This window comes from Procambarus clarkii, chromosome 66 (genome assembly GCF_040958095.1).
Source record: "Procambarus clarkii isolate CNS0578487 chromosome 66, FALCON_Pclarkii_2.0, whole genome shotgun sequence".
Lineage (NCBI taxonomy): Eukaryota > Metazoa > Arthropoda > Malacostraca > Decapoda > Cambaridae > Procambarus > Procambarus clarkii.
The window spans coordinates 21,167,738-21,180,011 of NC_091215.1; the positions used below are offsets into that span (position 1 = coordinate 21,167,738).

General features: G+C 41.1%; 1 protein-coding gene across 4 annotated transcripts in view; it reads left to right on the plus strand.

Annotated features, from left to right (window-relative positions):
• The window catches only part of LOC123769351 (potassium voltage-gated channel subfamily KQT member 1), an 874,235-nt gene that overhangs the window by 87,959 nt on the left and 774,002 nt on the right, over positions 1 to 12,274 (plus strand). The gene's annotated exons all lie outside the window — the stretch shown is intronic.

The window sequence follows — 12,274 nt, forward strand, 5'->3', positions numbered from 1 at the left end:
TAGTTATAAAAAGTACGATCTAACAGGTGGATGGACTGTATATGACTGGGCAAGTCTGTTGGGCTGTGTGCAGGTAGCCTCGTCACATATTTGTGATCCCTAATGCACCCACACAGTAGAAAACGAGGCCACAATTGTAATTAAGTAAAAAATGGTATATTTAAACTAGTTTGTGTAATTACTTGCATGTGCTTGCAAAGCTTATGCTTTAGCTCTTTGGTTCCGCCTCTCAATCTTTTAATATATTGGTTGGTGAATAAGTTTTAGGTGTCCTCTGGGTTGTGTCATATCCACATTTATACTAATTATACTTCATTGTGTTGGGGGACAGGCAGCCAGTTTATACATGAAATATACATGTTAGGCTTACATCGAGGTCCCCCCCACCATGGGTCAAATTACATACCCTCCCCAGGAAGCAACCCCGCATCATGCTGACTAACTCCTGGGTACCTATTTACTGCTAGGTGAACAGGCACATTAGGCGATTGGAAAAGTACCCAACCATTTCTGTGCCGCCTGGGATTTGAACCCGGAATTCTTGATTGAGTCTAGAACGAACCCGACTGTACTACCCGGACACTTAAGGGAGTGTAAACCAATTTGAGGCACTGTATAGAGTCTGTCTTGACCACATTCAAGTTCAATTCAAGTTCTGTTTGTTCACTGGGCTTCTTTAACACTTAAGTCAATGCTTCTAAAGTCAGTGGATCCCAATGTTCGTGTACCACTCAATCCGAATAGCAATGTCACCATCATGCGATTTCATTGTCACTGTCACTATCTGTAAACATGTCTTCTCAAAACATGTTTCAACATCTGATGTTGCTGTGCAGCAGTTGGAGTCTGGTCTTATCTTTTCTATCCTTTTCAAATAGGGTGTGTGTGTGTGTTCGTGTGTTCTTTTGTGTGTTCTTTTGTGTGTTCTTTTGTGTGTTCTTTTGTGTGTTCTTTTGTGTGTTCTTGTGTGTGTTCTTGTGTGTGTGTAGGGGGGGGGGGAGAGGGCAAAGGTACATTTAATTTATGTTTTCTATTTGAGTACACCTACACATTTAAACCCCAAAACCCTGTGTCTGAACTCGTTACTGGGAAACCCAGATACGAAGCTCTCGGTTTCATGGTTCAAATCTAAGTGTGTCTTCCTCTTTCGTAATGATTATTTCTTTACGTTGTGTAACTCTATAATGGTGCCGGTGAACACCGAACATAACAACATTTGTGTGTGATCTCAGTAACAAGTGTTCTGCCATGAACTTCATATGTTGAAACGTTGAACATCAGATTTAAACCTCGGATTCACATTTGCGTTTTTTTTTACGGAAAAACATCAATCAGATTCAGAGATGGAGGCTATGGAAGTGACATCAATGCAAGTACAGTATACAATAAGCATCTTATTGAATGTTTCAGATTTGTTCATTTCCTTGAAATATGCTTAAAACTAAACGTAGAATATGGCATTCGAACAAATTTGTAATGTATCATAACATAATAGTTTTTACAATTTGGAAAGATAGTTTTTCAAAATTGCTGGGAGGTTATATTGTTTTTTTATCAGTGATTTTTAAGTATCAGTTTGCGCGACATTTCCACGTGTTATTGATGGTATATGCTATCAAAAATTAGCAATTTTAAACAGAGTAAAGAATAATGAATATGTAATTTTATTGAAGGTTTGTTTCGCAAGTGACAATTTACGCATGTTTATTATAATTAATATAGACTGTCAATCAATAATTAGGCTAAGGTAAAAATTTGAGAAACCTAATTGTGTATACCTGGGTTATGTGACCAACACAAACTAACAACACTTGTCTGTGTTTTATTATTTTTCAAGAATTAAATATATCCCAGGGTACTAATGAGGCTTTAAGATAAATAATTTAAGTATAAAGCTAAATAATAAACGGATCGGATTCCATTTAGAACCCAATCAAGGCCCAGGTTGTGTAACCCTTTTGAAGAGCCAATAGAGTACTATTGGCTCTTTCCCGAGTGGAAAACTCGGTATAAAAATCGTCGGGAGAGCAACATGAAAACTGTGTTGACCCAATTGTAAAGAAAAACCTTATAAACCGGTATGAAAGAGTTATGTATATGTATATGTATATATGTATATATATATATATATATATATATATATATATATATATATATATATATATATATATATATATATATATATATATATATTTATATTTATATATATATTTATATATATATTTATATATATATATATATATATATATATATATATATATATATATATAATAAAATACACAAAAGCCATACAAAGGATAAGGTTTTCAACTCGCTAAAAAGAATATTGACCGGCTGCTACCAAAAATTAAGTCAAAACACTAAACTGTTTACATTAAATACTCTAAAATCATATAAATAGTCATCAACACTAACGTAGAAATAAACATTCCATTGACCCGGGCTCTAGGAGACTCGAACCGTTGACCCCCACGCGTGTGTGGCCGAAGCTTTATCGACCGAGCTATTGAGTAGTCTTAATAGGGTAAATTTCCTTACTAAGTCTACTCAATAGCTCGGTCGATAGAGCTTGGGGTCTGCGGTTAGAGCCTCCTACAGCCCAGATCAATGGAATGCTCTATAATCACTACGCCAATATTTTATGCTAATTACGCATTTGTTGTATTGTCCTCCGGGTGTGTCATCAGGAAAGTGTTAGCTCCTGAGCCCCTACTTTTCGACTGTTCGTCGAATAAGGTGCCAAGATTCCTGGCACTCAGTCTCATCACACATTGGGCTGTATATTGAGGTGGCTTCTATTGCTTCTAGATTGTGATATAATCCATTTTCGTCGGTAATTGGTGCTCTCACACAGAAATATTTTCAAACATCTGTGTTTCGCGGCACCTCACAGCTCATTCCTAGACTCGGTGACTAACACAATACACTTGGAAGCAGGTAAATACTACACAAACGCTTTCAAACTTGCTCGACGGACAACTGGACGCGCGCACAAGTCCTAGGAATGAAATGGTTGAGAAAATCAACTAGAGCTTTGAGATGACTCGAACTCCCGTCCCAGAGACTCCCAGGTAAGTCTCTCTCGCGGTCGCGAGTTAAGTCACCCCAGAGCTACAGCTGATTTTCTCGTTGATTATTTAATTCTCATCTTGTTCGTGTGATTTCTGTGTAACGAAATGGTTGTCACATTAAGAAGCATCTATGCAAACCCAAGGCCACGAGACGATGTTAAGTTAGTGGCCACAGTGTTCCCACTCCTCGAGAACCTTCAGTTACAAATAGGAAGTCAAATCATATCAAATGTTTATTCAGGTAAAAGTACATACATAGGATTAGTTACAAACATAATGTTGGATTTCTAGATAGAGTTAGTACATAATACCTAAAGCCACTAGTACGCATAGCGTTTCGGGCTAAAGTCAGAATTAGTCAGGCGTTTCGGGTTAAAGTCTGAATTAACTGGATTGGTGTTCTTGAAGGCTAAGGGTACTATGTATGGGACATATGTTGCACATAACTTTGCAGGTGCGGGAACACAAGAAGACACTCAATAACAACATTCTGGCTAACACAAGTCAGTTACAACAAACTATAGCAAAATTCTCGCCGGAACACATCGTGCGACTGTGCATTAGTTTGGGTTGATCCTTTACCTTGGATGCAATGTAATTTTCATACTACTTCTTTGATCGTGTTACTCTCACATACTCATTCTTCTCTTTTTGTGTTTTTTTTTTTGTTCTCTCAGTTGTCATTTGCAAGCCCTCTTGTTCCTCCTTACTTCAAGACATGTCTTGTCAAAATTTGAGTTGGTTTTATACTGTTTTTGTTCAAAGATTGTTTTTATACATGGTGGGATTTACCTCTTTGAGTTCTCTTCACACTGTTGGCTGCAAGAGTTCTTTAACGTTGTGAGTCTCTTTAGCCATATGCATGGTCGTCGTCCTCACCCTTTTCCCCTCGTGAGCCCACGCACTCAAAGGTCAACATGCTGCTGTATTCGCTCATTCTCAAGTGCACTTTTTGTGTTTGTGACCGTAACATTAAGATCTCTAGCCTGAGGCTGTAGGTCATCTCATTATGTGGTGTATGCTCTTAACATGTTGAGTCAGGAAGTTGCTCTGCCACAACCTTTGCTCTGTCTCCCTCTTCCACGACGATTTTTATTTCTGAATGTATTCATTTTCTTTATTGAAGTTCCCCTATAAGTAGTCACTTGGCTCTTTATATGATGGGCTCTTTCTGTTTTCTCCAGGAAATTCCTATACTGGCTTTTTTGTCTCGTGTTCTCTCGGGTTTCCGGCTGTTTTCTGTTCTATTTTCTGTGTAAATCACGGCTGCCACCCCACACATTCTGCCCATTTTTGTAACTCCCACAATGTGTTTTTCATTTCCAGTTGCTCCCTTCATACTTATTTTCACACAAGTTCAATGTTTTTTTCCTGTAAACTTGTATTTTAAAGGGGTGTAGGTTAGAACTTTCAGTTGGACTGATGTAGACTTTGTAGTACACACAGAAATCACAATAGTGTGATGCATCAAATGAACAGATCCACGAGGACCGTGACGAGGGTTCGAACTTACGTCCCAGACGATCCCAGACGCGCCATAATTGACTGAGCTACGACATGGTGTAAGAATTGCAAAATTCGGTGGAATCGATTAAGGCGCATCTGGGATCCTCTCGGACGTAGGTTCGAACCCTCGTCACGGCTCTTGTGGATTCGTTCATTAGACTTTGTAGTCATAAAAGTACAGCGATAGTATTTTGCAGGACCGAGCTTCAACGTTTGGGCTTCATTTCCAAAGTATAGAGGTTCAGATTACTGTGGTGTGTCCAGCTTTCCACTATGCCGGCGGCGGCATAGTGGACAGAACACTGGACGCGTGATCCTGTGGTCCCGGGTTCGATCCCGGGCGCCGGAGAGAAACAATGGGCAGAATTTCTTTCACCCTGATGCCCCTGTTACCTAGCAGTAAAGAGGTACCTGGGAGTTAGTCAGCTGTCACGGGCTGCTTCCTGGGGGTGGAGGCCTGGTCGAGCACCGGGCCGCGGGGACACTAAGCCCCGAAATCATCTCAAGATGCCCTCGCTACGTTACTGATAAATATACACATTTGTTAATTCAGCGTTTCCTCTTAGTATTTTTTAATGCTTGGAGCACGTCCTCTATATTTATCCATTCTTTCAGAGTCGTTAAATTTAGTTTCCACAATGTGTCCGCAAAGCTCAATCCTCTCAGTTCTGGAACCAGTCCTAAGTATATGTCTTTATAGCCACAATTGTTTATATGTATTTGTGGGGCTCCTTGCTGGTGGTACATACTCTAGCACAGTTTGTTCCTCATGTTCACCAGCCCGTGCTGCTGCTGATGTGACTCTGTGTACTTCCGCAGACTGGTTCAGTTTTATGTCTATCCCAATACCTTTAATCTGACAGAACCCCGTTAAGTTCTTTATCTTTTATTGTGTATCCTTGCTGAGGTCTCCTTACTGCTGCCCCCACCCTCGTAGCCTGGGGCCAGATTCACGAAAGCACTTACGCAAACACTTACAAACCTGTACACCTTTTCTCAAATCTTTGGCGGCTTTGTTTACAATTATTAAACAGTTAATGAGCTCCGAAGCACCAGGAGGCTGTTTATAACAATAACAACAGTTGAATGGGAAGATATCATGCTTGTAAACTGTTTAATAAATGTAACCAAAGCCGTCAAAGATTGAGGAAAGATGTATACGTTCGTAAGTGCTTGCGTAAGGGCTTTCGTGAATCTGGCAACCCGTTCTCGCACTTGCTTAAAGTCAATATTGGCTTATTTAATAAGTGTATATGTGACATACTAATTGATTGTGATTATTTTAGTTTACCTTGAAAAGCTTCATAGAAAACACCGACCTCACCTAACCTTCTCACTATGTTAAGATAAGCATCTCATTGCTTCTTATTTACAATTATTACTTAAGCTATCAACGGTATAGGTTAAGTAATAATTATATTTAAGAAGCAATAAGATGCTTATCTTAACATACTAAGAAGGTTAGGTGAGGTCGGTGTTTCCTATGAAGCTTTTCAAGGTAAACTAAAATAATCACAATCAATTAGTATGTCACATATGCACTTATTAAATAAGCCAATATTGACCATAAGCAAGTGCGAGAACGGGTTGAATCTGGCCCCAGGTACTTGACTCAAGTCCAGTAGCCAGATGTGCGACCCTGCCTGGCCAGTCTCAAGAGATTCCTGCACTGTTTCCTCCTCTTCATTTTCCTTATCAGCTGTTGGATCGTCAAGAAATACTGTCACCGGAGAATCCTATTTTTAACCTATGCTATTTATTTTTGTTTTCAAAGAACAGCACTGAACACCGTGGCATGCCAATGAGGACGTTTCCTCATTGGCTGTTTATAATAATAATAATAATAATTTTTATTTAGGTAAGGTACATACATAGAGAGATTTTACAAAGTTTGTTGGCTTTATAGATAGAGCTAGTACATACAATGCCTAAAGCCACTATTACGCAAAGCGTTTCGGGCAGAAACCTTCTTAGTATGTTAAGATAAGGTTAAGTTATCTACTTGTGCAGTTAGTGTCCTATTAGGCTGCTCCCTTACACAATTTAGTATTTTACTAGATACTGTGGCCTGGTTTTCTAGCGTGTACTGAAGCCTCTTGTGCGGGACAACGCCGAATACTCTTGAGTAGTATTCAGTCTGCCCGTTTCTTACTGTCTTGTCCAAACTTAGTCTCTTTATCATAGAACTTCACTGAGTAAGACATGATTCGTATAGAAATGTTGTTGGTCCCCTAGGCCTTTGTGTTTGTCTGGTCGCCAGAGATATGCTCTGCTGGTGGGCTGTGTGGCAGTGTGTGGCCCTGTGAAGGGCTTCCCCCGAACTTAAAGAAGAGGGCGTCGAGTAACTAGGGGTATATTCGTATATAACTAATAAAGTGGATTGTACGGACCCAAACACACACACGCACACACACACACACACACACACACACACACACACACACACACACACACACACACACACACACACACATACACACACACACACACACACACACACACACATGGGGCCTCGTAGCCTGGTGGATAGCGCGCAGGACTCGTAATTCTGTGGCGCGGGTTCGATTCCCGCACGAGGCGGAAACAAATGGGCAAAGTTTCTTTCACCCTGAATGCCCCTGTTACCTAGCAGTAAATAGGTACCTGGGAGTTAGTCAGCTGTCACGGGCTGCTTCCTGGTGTGTGTGTGTGTGTGTGTGGTGTGGTGTGGGGAAAAAAAAGTAGTTAGTAAACAGTTGATTGACAGTTAAGAGGCGGGCCGAAAGAGCAAAGCTCAACCCCCGCAAGCACAACTAGGTGAATACACACACACACCTGGTGGCTGAGTAAGCAGCCCTCGGGATCCGTAATCCTAGGGACCATGGATCGATTCCCGGTGATGGAAATAAATGGGCAGAGTTTCTTTCACCTTGATGACCCTGTTCACCTAGCAGTAAATAGGTAATTGGTAGTTAGACAGTTGCTACGGGCGCCTTCCTGGGGATGTGTGTGTGTACGTGTTAGAGATTATTATATGTAGTAGATATAGAGGAAAATTTATTGGTTAGAAAGGCGGGGTCCAAGAGCTAATAGCTCGATTCTGCAGACTCAAATAGTAAATACAAATAGTAAATGCACACACACCTAACTCCATATACAGTTTCAAATGTAGATATGATAGAGCTCACTAACCTGAGGAACATCTTGAGGTTATCTTGAGATGATTTCGGGGGCTTAGCGTCCTCGCGGCCCGGTCCTCGACCAGGCTTCCTTTTTGTTACAACCCTCCAGGAAGCAGTCCGTAGCAGCTGTCTAACTCCCAGGTACCTATTTACTGCTGGGTAACAGGGGCATCAGGGTGAAAGAAACAATTTGCCCATTTTTCTCCGCCTCCACCGGGGATCGAACCCGGAACCTCAGGACTACGAATCCGAAGCGCTGTCCACCCAGCTGTCAGGCGCCCTGTCATGTCACCAGTAGATTGACAGCATTGACAACATGTCACCAGTAGATTGACAGTTGAGAGGCGGGACCAAAGAGCCGAAGCTCAACCCCGACAAGCACAACTAGGTGAGTACATATATACATTAGTATATTTTGGTAGCAGTCTTTCTTGTAAACATATGTTGTTGAATATGACCAAAAGTGTAAGATTAATGATTCTAACACGAATCTTCTCAATATTTCTTCTGTGTTCTTCACTCTCGAGGTAAGTTGAAAAAATAACTCTCCAAAGTTCACTTTCACATTATATTATGGTGTGTCCTTGGAATACGTTTCGCAAGGCACTCATTTCATTCTCAAAGACAAATTTTCCATGCTCTACCAAAGCTTATATTCGCTTGGGGTGAGGTGGTACAGGCTACAATACAAAAGATTGGGTGGCTACAATACAAAAGATTGGGTGGCTACAATACAAAAGGTTGGGTGGCTACAATACAAAAGATTGGGTGGCTACAATACAAAAGATTGGGTGGCTACAATACAAAAGGTTGGGTGGCTACAATACAAAAGGTTGGGTGGCTACAATACAAAAGATTGGGTGGCTACAATACAAAAGGTTGGGTGGCTACAATACAAAAGGTTGGGTGACTGCAATACAAAAGGTTGGGTGGCTACAATACAAAAGATTGGGTGGCTACAATACAAAAGATTGGGTGGCTACAATACAAAAGGTTAGGTGGCTACAATACAAAAGATTGGGTGGCTACAATACAAAAGGTTGGGTGGCTACAATACACTACATTCAACTCCCACGATACAACATATTGTATTAACATACAGAACGTAGTATATACTTTGCGCGTCTAGTGTATTTAGGATTAATAGTTGAGTATATTTGACTAGTGTCTCACGGAGATTAAGTGCGGGCGGGCTGTATTAACCTAGTTGTGCTTGCGGCAGTTGAGTCTCGGCTCTTTGGTCCCGCCTCTCAACTGATTCTCAACTATATATATATATATATATATATATATATATATATATATATATATATATATATATATATATAATATAATATAAACGTATACATGATATATTTGGTCTGAGCATAATATCTGTACTGGCTTGTCCGGGTCTGTCTGTTGTTCCTAACCCAAATGTGAATGGATACGTTCACCTAAATATAATTTAATTGTACATGTTAATGTTAATATCAATTCTGCTATATATATATAGTACGTGTATTATGTCTTAATGCTGAGCACATGTTGGCCGTAGCCAGATATAATTCCTGTGCGCAACGCTCGTGATAAAAGTGCGCATTTGCGTCACTTGCGGTATAAATTAAAATGTATAAAATCTCTCAGCCTGTGAAATCCAGCTGTGTAAATTTCTAAGTGTCTGTTTCTAGGAAAATTTACGAGGCATAAATTGAGAAGCTTAAACAAAACCTGCTTTATGGGGGACTGTAAAGTTTGTTTTTGGGAGAATAAGAGATTAAAGAAGTGTTTCTGGTGTAGAGAAAGCTTTCCTGCCGTGTCTACTCGCCTAGTTGTGCTTGCGGGGGTTGAGCTCTGGCTCTTTGGTCCCGCCTCTCAACTGTCAATCAACTGATCCCCCCCCACACACACACACAGGAAGCAGCCTGTAACAACTGTCTAACTCCCTGGTATATATTTACTGCTAGGTAACAGGATCATCAGCGTGAAAGAAACTCTGCTCATTTGTTTCCGCGTTTCCGGGGATCGAACCCGGAACCTTAGGACTACGAATACAAAGCGGTATCCACTCAGCTGTCAAGCCCGCTGTGTGTGTGTGTGTGTGTGTGTGTGTGTGTGTGTGTGTGTGTGTGTGTGTGTGTGTGTGTGTGTGTGAATGAATCCTGGGAGCTATCGATTACTCGTCCTGACAATGTATGTCAGATATATATCTTCCTTTAATAGGTACTGAATTGGAATTCAAGTCGAGGAACTCGTAAAGATTTCCGACAACAGATGCTATATTGTAGAGACAAGAGGTTTAAATTGATTGGGTGGTCGGGAGGGGGGGGGGGGGGCAAGATTAGTAACTGTACTCGTCTAGTTCTGCTTGCGGGGGTTGAGCTCTGGCTCTTTGGTCCCGCCTCTCCACCGTCAATCTACCGGTGTACAGATTACTGAGCTTCTCGAGCTCTTATCATATCTACATTTGAAACTGTGTATGGAGTCAGCCTCCACCACATCACTGCCTAATGCATTCCGTCTGTTACTACTCTGACACTGAAAAAGTTCTTTCTAATATGTCTGTGGCTGATTTGGGTATTCATCTTCCACTTGTGTCCCCTTACATACCTGGTATACAAGGTTCTGAAAATTTCCTTACACAGGTTTCTGAAGGCAGTTTTTATGTTAGCCACCCTCGCATACGCCGCTGATGTTAGTCTTTTGATGTGGGCTTCAGGAGACAGGTTTGGCATGACATCAACTCCTAGATCTTTCTCGCTGCCCGTTTCGTGAAGAACTTCATCTACCATTCGGTATCCAGTGTCTGGCCTCCTATTTCCTCCACCTAGTTTCATTACCTTTTACTTGGGTTGAACTCTAGTAGCCATTTGTTGGACTATTCCTTCAGTTTGTTTAGGACATCATGTAGTCTCATACTAACTTCCTCTGTCTTAATCCTTCTCATAATTTTTGCATCATCAGCAAACATTGAGAGGAACGAGTCTATTTCCACTGGGAGACCATTTACATATACCGGGAACAGTATAGGTCCAAGGACTGAGCCATGAGGGACTCCACTGGTGACCCCTCGCCACTCAGAGACCTCACCCCTCACTGTGACTCGCTGTCTTCTGTTGCTTATGTACTCCCTTATCTAGTGAAGTACCTTCCCTTTCACTCCTTCCTGCATCTCCAGTTTGTGCACTAGTCTCTTATGTGGTACTGTGTCAAAGGCTTTCTGGCAATTCAAAAATATGTAGTTTGCCCACCCTACTCTTTCTTGCCTGATTTTTGTTTCCTGGTCATAGAATTCAATTAATCCTGTGAGGCATGATTTGCCATCCCTGAACCCATGCCGATGTTGTGTTACAAAGTTCTTCCGCTCCAGTTGTTCCACCAACTTTTTTCGCACAATCTTATCCATCACCTTGCATGGTATGCAAGTAAGTGACACTGGCCTGTAGTTCAGTGCCTCCTGTCTATCACTCTTCTTGAATATCGTGACTACATTAGCCGTCTTCCAAATTTTTGGCAGTTCACCTGTTACCAGTGATTTGTTATGCACCATGGAGAGTGGCAGGCACAGAGCTTATGCTCCTTCCTTCAGTATCCATGGTGAGATTCCATCCGGGCCTATAGCCTTTGTCACTTCCAACTCTAGCAGATGCTTCCTAGCCTCCCCACTGGTAATCACAAACTCATCAAGTGGTGTTTGGTTAGATATTCCCTTTCCTATCTTTGGAACTTCCTCTTGCTCTACTGTAAAGATCTCCTGAAATTTCTTATTGAGTTCCTTGTCGTTTGTAGTGAATTTGTCTACCCCTATCCTTAGTTTCATTACCTGTTCCTTCACTGTTGTTTTTCTCCTGATATGGCTGTGCAGCAATTTAGGTTGAGTCTTTGCCTTGCTTGATATTTCATTTTCACACTGTCTTTCTGCCTCTCTACTCACGCTAACGTATTCATTCCTAGCGCTCTGGCATCTTTCTCTGCTCTCTAGTGTCCTATTATTTCTATAGTTTCTTGTACTTAGTTGCTTTGCTATCTTACATATCTGATTAAGCCGTAGGTTTCTCGTCTGCATTTAATTTTTTTTCCTTTTGGACTGGGAGAATCTTGTCTGCTGCCTCCTTACACTTCTGTGTGAAGTAGTCCATCATGTCTTTGGGCCGTTTTCTTCTGAGCTTTGTTTCCCAAGTTATATCTGATAGGAATTTTCTTATCTCCTCATAGTTTCCCTTTCGGAATGCCAGCCTTCTGTTTTCTGGGGCCTTCCTTGAGTATATTAACCCTTCTTCGACCAGACTATCTACACTACTTGTCAATGATATAGACCGGTATCAATGACAAGTGTAATAGTCAAAATATTGGAAAAAATAATTAAAACTAAATGGGTAGAACACCTGGAGAGAAATGATATAATATCAGACAGACAGTATGGTTTTCGATCTGGAAGATCCTGTGTATCGAATTTACTCAGTTTCTATGATCGAGCAACAGAGATATTACAGGAAAGAGATGGTTGGGTTGACTGCATCTATCTGGACCTAAAAAAGGCTTTCGACAGAGTTCCAC